This window comes from Gossypium hirsutum, chromosome A08, assembly GCF_007990345.1.
Source record: "Gossypium hirsutum isolate 1008001.06 chromosome A08, Gossypium_hirsutum_v2.1, whole genome shotgun sequence".
Classification (NCBI taxonomy): Eukaryota; Viridiplantae; Streptophyta; class Magnoliopsida; order Malvales; family Malvaceae; genus Gossypium; species Gossypium hirsutum.
In genome coordinates, this window is record NC_053431.1 from 93935219 (window position 1) to 93942734 (window position 7516).

General features: G+C 35.8%; 1 pseudogene; it reads left to right on the plus strand.

Annotated features, from left to right (window-relative positions):
- Positions 1-3522: 3522 nt before the first annotated feature.
- On the plus strand, positions 3523-7018 carry LOC121204506 (autophagy-related protein 18a-like; annotated as a pseudogene).
- Positions 7019-7516: the final 498 nt, after the last annotated feature.

Consider the following 7516-nt stretch of genomic DNA (forward strand, 5'->3'; position numbering starts at 1 on the left):
GCATAAGCTAAATCGAGCTACCGGGACTCTAAAAACGTAAAAATCATTAAAAACGAGGCTAGAACGGACTTACAATCGAGCTTGGAAGCTTGAAAAACCCTAGCCATGGTTTCTCCTTGCTATATTCGGCCATGGGGTTGAAGATGAGCAAAATTGGCTTTTAATTTTGTATTTTAATTCATTTTACCCCTAAATGACCAAAATGCCCTTACTACTAAACTTTTCAAAAATTCCATCCATGTCCAATTTTTGTCCATAGACTTAGAAATTGGTAAAATTGCTATTTAAGACCTCTTAATTAATATTTCAAAACAATTTCATACTAGAAACTTCTAGAATACAAGTTTTGCAAATTATTCGATTTAGTCCCTAATTTCAATTTAAGCACTTTATGCATAAAATTTCTTCACAAAATTTTCACACAATCATGCAATCATATCATAGACATTAAAATAATCATAAAATAATTATTTCTATCTCGAATTTTATGGTCACGAAACCACTATTCTGACTAGGCCCAAAATCAGGATATTACAGGTGTAGTACCAAACGTTACTTCAATTGAAAACTCCACCTCTCTGTCTAGTGACATGCTTGGGAGTTCTTCTGGAAACACATCAAGAAACTCATTCACAAGCGGAACTTGGCTTATGTCCTTCATAAACTCAGTCGAACCCATAATATACGTGAGGTAGGCGTTTACGCCCTTAACTATAAGCTTTCTGGCGGATACTGTTAAAATTATTATACCCACCACACTGGTCTATACGCCAAGCAGTAACACTTCTCTCCCTTCTATAGTGAATAATCGTACGTCTCTAAGTTGACAATCTACTATAACGCTATGTCTGGTTAACTAATCCTGCCTAAGAATATAATTGAATTCATGAAAACTTAGCAACAATAAGTCTGCCAAAAAGATATGTTTACCAAAATTCAAGAGGCAATTTTTTATTACTCTGCTAACCACTGTACTTTGATCAAAGAGATTGGTCACCAACACATATGTCTTAGAAGAAACGATTTTTAGACTTTTACCTTCTATGACCTTTATGTAGATGTATGAATGAGTTGACCCTTGGTCTATTAATGTATGAATGATATTTTCTAGTAAAGAAAAATTACTCATAATAACTTTTGGTAAGTTTACATCTTCTTTGGCCTTCACTAAATAGGCTCTGGCGGGCACTCCCAAGTTGGGCTTGGTATAACTCTTCTTTGGGGCCCTCTGACTTGATCCCATTTCACAGCTATTCCAGGTGTCTTCTCTTATTGTGGGCTTATTCAACTATACACCAAAAAAATATCAATATGGTCCACGTTGAGCGGGCTGTTACAATTTGATGAAATGATATACTCATTGGAAGACAGTTTGAAATGGTTGTATCATTGTTGAAAGACGAAGTGTATCAGTGTTGGACAACTTTGATATTTGTTGTACCTTAAGATCAGGTAAGTTGGGATTTCTTTTAGAACGAATTCAAAAAAATATGTTAGCTAATTGTATCTTGAAAAGAAAAAAATAGAATTCATGACACTAAAACAAGGTGATATGACTATTGCCAAATACGAGCGTAAATTTGTCAGACTCAACAAATATGCTCAGGCTTGTATCTATTGAGGCAGATATGTGTAGTTGATTCGAATTGGGTTTAAACGAAGATATCTAAATGCTTATGGGGGCATTAGAGTTGAAAGAATTTGTTGTATTGTCTGAGTGGGCTTAGAAGATGGAAGAAATGCAAAATGAAAAGAAACAAGCCAAGTAAAAAAACTGAGACACTGAAAAACGCAATGTGGCTAGATTTTTACAGACTCCATCATCCAAGCGGACAAGAGATTTCATAAGTCTATCCTTTGCTTCTACTGGAAATCCAAGAAGAGATATGTCCAAGTAGAGTTATATGAGACCTTAGGCTATGTCATTAGCTAGTGCTGATAGTATTTGGAACAAGAACAAACCTATTTTCGAGCATTACAGCAAAAACCATTTTGAGGAATGTAGGTTGAGAAAAGGATCTTGTTTCAAATGTGGTTTTTTCAATCATTTCCTAAAAGATTGTCCGAATAAAATCAAAACTGGTTCAGAACAAGTTACAAAATAGGTAGCAACTTCAAAAAGGGGTAGAAAGCCGTGATCAGATAGTAATGCTGGAGCTAGCTGTGGTGAAACCATGGATATGGCTACGAGCTTTGAAGCTCTTGTGTCGGCAAGAGCTTATGCCATACGAGCTAAAGGGGGAGGCTACAACTCCTGATGTAATTTCTGGTACCTTTTTTCTTTCCGATGTTGCTATACATACTTTGATTGATCCTGGATCAACGTATTCATACATATGCACTGCATTTGTAACATAAAGAAATATGCTAGTAAAGCTGACTGATTATGATGTTAGAGTGTCAAACTCGATAGGTCATTATGTCATTGTTAATAGAATATATAAAGACTGGCCATTAATAATTTAGGGCTGTAAATTTCCTGCCAACCTAATGTTATTACCATTTGAAAAGTTTGATATTATTCTCGACATGGATTGGTTCACCCTACACATTTCAATAGTCAACTGTAGATAGAAACAAATTATGCTGAAATATCAAAATGGTGAATTGATTAATGTTGATGCTGATAGATTGATTGTTCTACCAATATCATATCAGCAATATTTGCTTAAGAACTAATTAGAAAAAGTTGTGAAGCATATTTGGCTTACATTTTAGATACCAGAGTGTCGGGATCCAAGATAGAGCAATTACTGATAGTTAACGAATTCACTAATGCGTTTCTTGAAAAATTCTCGAGTTTACCGTTTGAGAGAGAAATTGAATTTGTTATTGAAGTAGCATTGTGAACTGCTCCGATATTTATTGCACCATATAGAATGACACCGAAAGAATTAAAGGCGTTGCGAGAATTGTTAGATCAGGGATTTATTCAACCAAGCGTGTTGCCTTAGTGTGCTCTGGTTCTGTTTGTGAAAAAGAAAGATGGAACTATGAAATTGCGCATTAATTACAGACAACTGAACAAAGTCACCATAAAGAATAAGTATTTGTTACCTTGTATAGATGATTTATCTGATCAGTTGAAGGGAGGTATCATGTTTTCAAAGATTGTTCTCCGATCAGTCTACTATCAACTCAGAGTTAAAGAGCTATATATGCCAAAGACTGCCTTTCAGACTCGATATGGACACTACAGGTTTCTAGTGATGTCATTTAAGTTGACCAATACCCTAGTCACTTTTATGAACCTGATGAATAAAAAATTTCAACTGTACCTAGACAGATTTGTTATTGTATTTATTGATGATATTCTAATTTACTCAAAAGATGGTTTACCTTGTCCTCATCTATAGTTGTCTATGCTTGAGGATTAATATATAATATTTCTGTTCTCCTTTGTAGATGTACTTGTTAATTGTTTGTAACTTTTATTGGGAATATAATTTCCTTTCTTTTGAAAAAGAATTCAAATTTAGAATTTAAATATTGCCTTGCCAAAAAAAAAAAAGGAGTCAATTAGTCAAATTTGAAATCCGTTGTTAAGCCAAATGTTTCTTCTCTTAATCTTTGTTAGTGAAATTGGCGCAGGGGTTATTACCAAAAAAAAAAAATTGGCGTAGGGACAAAGCGGAGCTCTGCTACTTTAGTTGATTCGTGTCCTTTAATTAACGAATCCATCGTTCAGTTAAATTAACGACCGGACCGGCCCACCCAACTGTGCTTTCTGCTTCGCCCAACACGACAATGTCGTAATTTGCTGTTCCGATAAACAATTCAATCTCTCAACTCTCTTTTTCTTTTACCTGTTCTCTGATTCTTAAACCTTTCATCATCGGCCCTTCATTCCTTTAATAATTACGTTTAGGTCATTCCATGCCCACTCTCGCAGCTAACCCTAAACCTAATTTCCTCCCCCCTACAGACCAGCCCAATCACGGCCTCGATCTTCCCCCTCATATGCAACGTAAGCCTTCCCACGACCCGAATCCGAACCCCACTCCGGCCACTAACTCTAATTTTGACGCCTCGCCCGAGGCGGTTCTTCCAGCCACGCCGCCGCCTTCACTTCTATACCTCTCTTTCAACCAGGACCACAGCTGCTTTGCCGCTGGCACCGACCATGGCTTCTGGATCTACAATTGCGATCCGTTCCGTGAGATCTTTCGCCGAGATTTCGATCACCGCGGCGGGGGCATTGGTGTTGTCGAGATGCTTTATAGGTGCTATATTTTGGCTCTCGTCGGCGGCGGACCCAACCCCCAATACCCGCCCAATAAGGTCATGATATGGGACGACAACCAGAACCGATGCATAGGCGAGGTTTCCTTTTCTTCTGAAGTGAGATCAGTTCGGCTTCGGAGGGACCGAATCGTCGTCGTTTTGGAACATAAAATTTTCGTCTACAATTTCGCGGATTTGAAGCTGCTTCACCAGATCGAGACCATCGCTAACCCGAAGGGTTTATGCGCGGTATCTCAAGGGGCCGGGTCGTTGGTCTTGGTTTGCCCCGGATTGCAAAAGGGGCAGGTTAGGATTGAACATTACGCCTCGAAAAGGACTAAGTTCAATTTGGCCCATGATTCAAGAATTGCGTGCTTCGCACTCTCGCAGGATGGGCAATTGCTTGCTACTGCAAGCACAAAGGGGACGCTTGTTCGTGTTTATAATACTGTTGATGGTAGCTTGCTGCAAGAGGTATGTGATTTGATACTGTTTACGCTTCTTTGTTGCTTTAATGATACAAATTTTGTCTAAATTGTGACGGGTTTAGTGGAAATTCTAATACATATGGTTAAATAAGTGACCATATTTTTATTTTTTACGGCTCTAAGGATCCATCTTTCTTATATGTATGCAGTGGATATGAGATGTTTGCACTTTTTCTGGGTAGCATTGAAAACACAAAATGATATAAATTTTCTGACAATATGGAAGTTTTTGTTGTATGTAAATAGGTAAGGAGGGGGAGCAGATAGAGCTGAAATTTATAGTTTGGCATTCTCTTCGAATGTCCAGTGGTTATCGGTTTCAAGTGATAAAGGAACCGTCCATGTGTTTGGCCTTAAGTTCAATGCTGGATCTCCGGGCAGCGTCAGGTCACAAAGTGCATCCGAGCCGCCCCATTCGTCTCTTTCTTCTATCAGAGGTAAAGTGTCCCCTCCTGCCATTAGATGCTGCAAACGGCCATGACTCTCTTTTATCTCTGAACTATGTTCTCTGCAAATGGAAGAAAAACATCATGACAATTGCTCTTTACCTCGTTTTTCTTTTTATCTCTGAGATTCGTATCACCTATGCCTGGGAAACAACATTACGACTTTCAGTTGGATGATGAGTATGATCCTGCTGGGGAATTAGTAATCTAATTGTGGGGTAACCAGCTTGTGTCAAACCTAGCTTCTAGTAAGTTGGCATTTAAGATTTTGTGAGTGTTGTGATAAGCATATGATCTGGCTTTCTACCTATAGGAGAGTTATCCCAGTACTTGAGCCAGCAGAGAAACTAACACTTGAAGCTGAATGTGACAACTAACAAGATTGTCTCTAATATATATCTATGGCGCATTTGAGGCAATCCTTTTGGTTTTCGGGAATCAACTATTGTAAGCATCTATCTAAGCTACATTTCTGCTTGCAGGAGTGTTACCCAAGTATTTTAGTTCAGAGTGGTCAGTGGCTCAGTTCCGTCTGCTTGAAGGTTCTCAATACATTGTTGCTTTTGGTCACCAAAAGAATACTGTTGTCATTCTTGGCATCGATGGAAGGTAAGAAAAAGAAACTTAAACTGACAGAGATATCAAATCTTTGAAGCATGCTTTGATAAATTTCTCAATGACCTTCACATAAACTAACATTTATGTAGCTTTGGTAGTATTTTATGACTTGAGGCGTTTGAAGCTTGCTTTGGTAAATTTCTCAATGACCTTCACAAACTAGCTCTTCACTTGTTTGCTGCAACTTCTTTTCCTTTTTGGTTTTTGGTGAAGGAGAGATAATAAAAAGGTTAACTACAATACCACGGGTATTCTTGAGACCATTCTGAAGGATTGGGGATGCTCTCATAATAATCTTAAATGGCCTTTAAGATTCCTTTGTGAGATTGGTAATAAATTATTAACCTCTTAACCATTTCCGCCAAGATGATAAGTTTCCCTTGCCAAACAGAATTTCACTAAACTATTATTAGTTAGTTTACATTTTAATCACTCAACTTTAAAAAGTTACAAATGGACTTTAAACTATTCGAAAGTTTTTATTTAAGTAATTGGATTGTTAAGTTATTATTATTATTTTTTAAATAGCTAGCGAGCTTCAAGCGATGATTCGACGATTGGTATGATTGAATAGTAGCCATCGACAAGTAGAGTCACTCTAATGGTTAGTATCGAAAATTGGAGAAGAAAGTTGTTTGGATTTTAATTTGTAGATTTATGGCATTCAAAGTTGTTTAAAAAGAGTTTTTGATTGGTGTAGGTAGTGCGAACAAAAAAGGTCAGACAACATTAGTTTTTATAGCCCAGTGACTTAGCCGAAAACTTTTGAATAGTTTAGCAATCATTTTTTAATTTTTGAAGTTAAGTGATTAAAATGTAAATTTAATAATAGTTTAGTGATCTTCGGTGTCATTTACCCATAACAAAAAAGCTCTAAAATGTGCAAAATGATTATGAATACAACTTCTACAGAAGCCAGTTTGACCCAGTGAATGGTGGGGAAATGACTCGGCTGGAATATCACAACTTTGTGAAACCAGATGAAGCTTTCTGAAGACTTTCTATTTCACTCTTTCCCCATAATTCACCTAATTTATTATGTAATTTGTAAATAAATAAGTATAGCTTGTAAAGTTTCTTACTGCTTGCTCACCTGTTCATGATTTAATTCCAATTGTTTTGTAATCCTATATTAAGGGTATTGCTTATTTTAGTTTTGAGGCTGAATAATTAGTTTAAGTGTGAAAAAAGTTCCTTTTTCTTCAATTAAATATATATATATTGGTCGTAAAGGTTTGTTCATATATATATATTGGTCGTAAAGGATTATGTCACTAGTTCATTGAGTTGTTGGACCTCTAAAGTCTAAACCTGAGTTGAGGTATGGCTTAGCCTTATCCGTAGGCCTTACAGGCTTATTGGACTTGTCATTAATAGTATACCACATACAATGTAATAAATTTTATTTATGCTAGAGGGTGCTTATCCCCCCCCCCTTTTTTTTACGTTAAAATTTCAATTTAGCTTTTAAACGTTAAAATTTTAATTAATTAAATTCTTTAATTGTTAAAATTAACGATTAATTGATTGCACAGAGAAAATTGATATTTAATATTTAAAATCATTAAAATTATAAAAAAATTAAATAAATTATAGAAAAGTGCAAAATATTATAAAAATTATAGTAAAAGACAATTATTAAAAATCCAAAAAATTAATAAATTTTTTAAAAAATGATATAAATTTAAAAAATAAAAAATGAACAATTTATTAAAATATAGAAATTATTAAAAATTAATA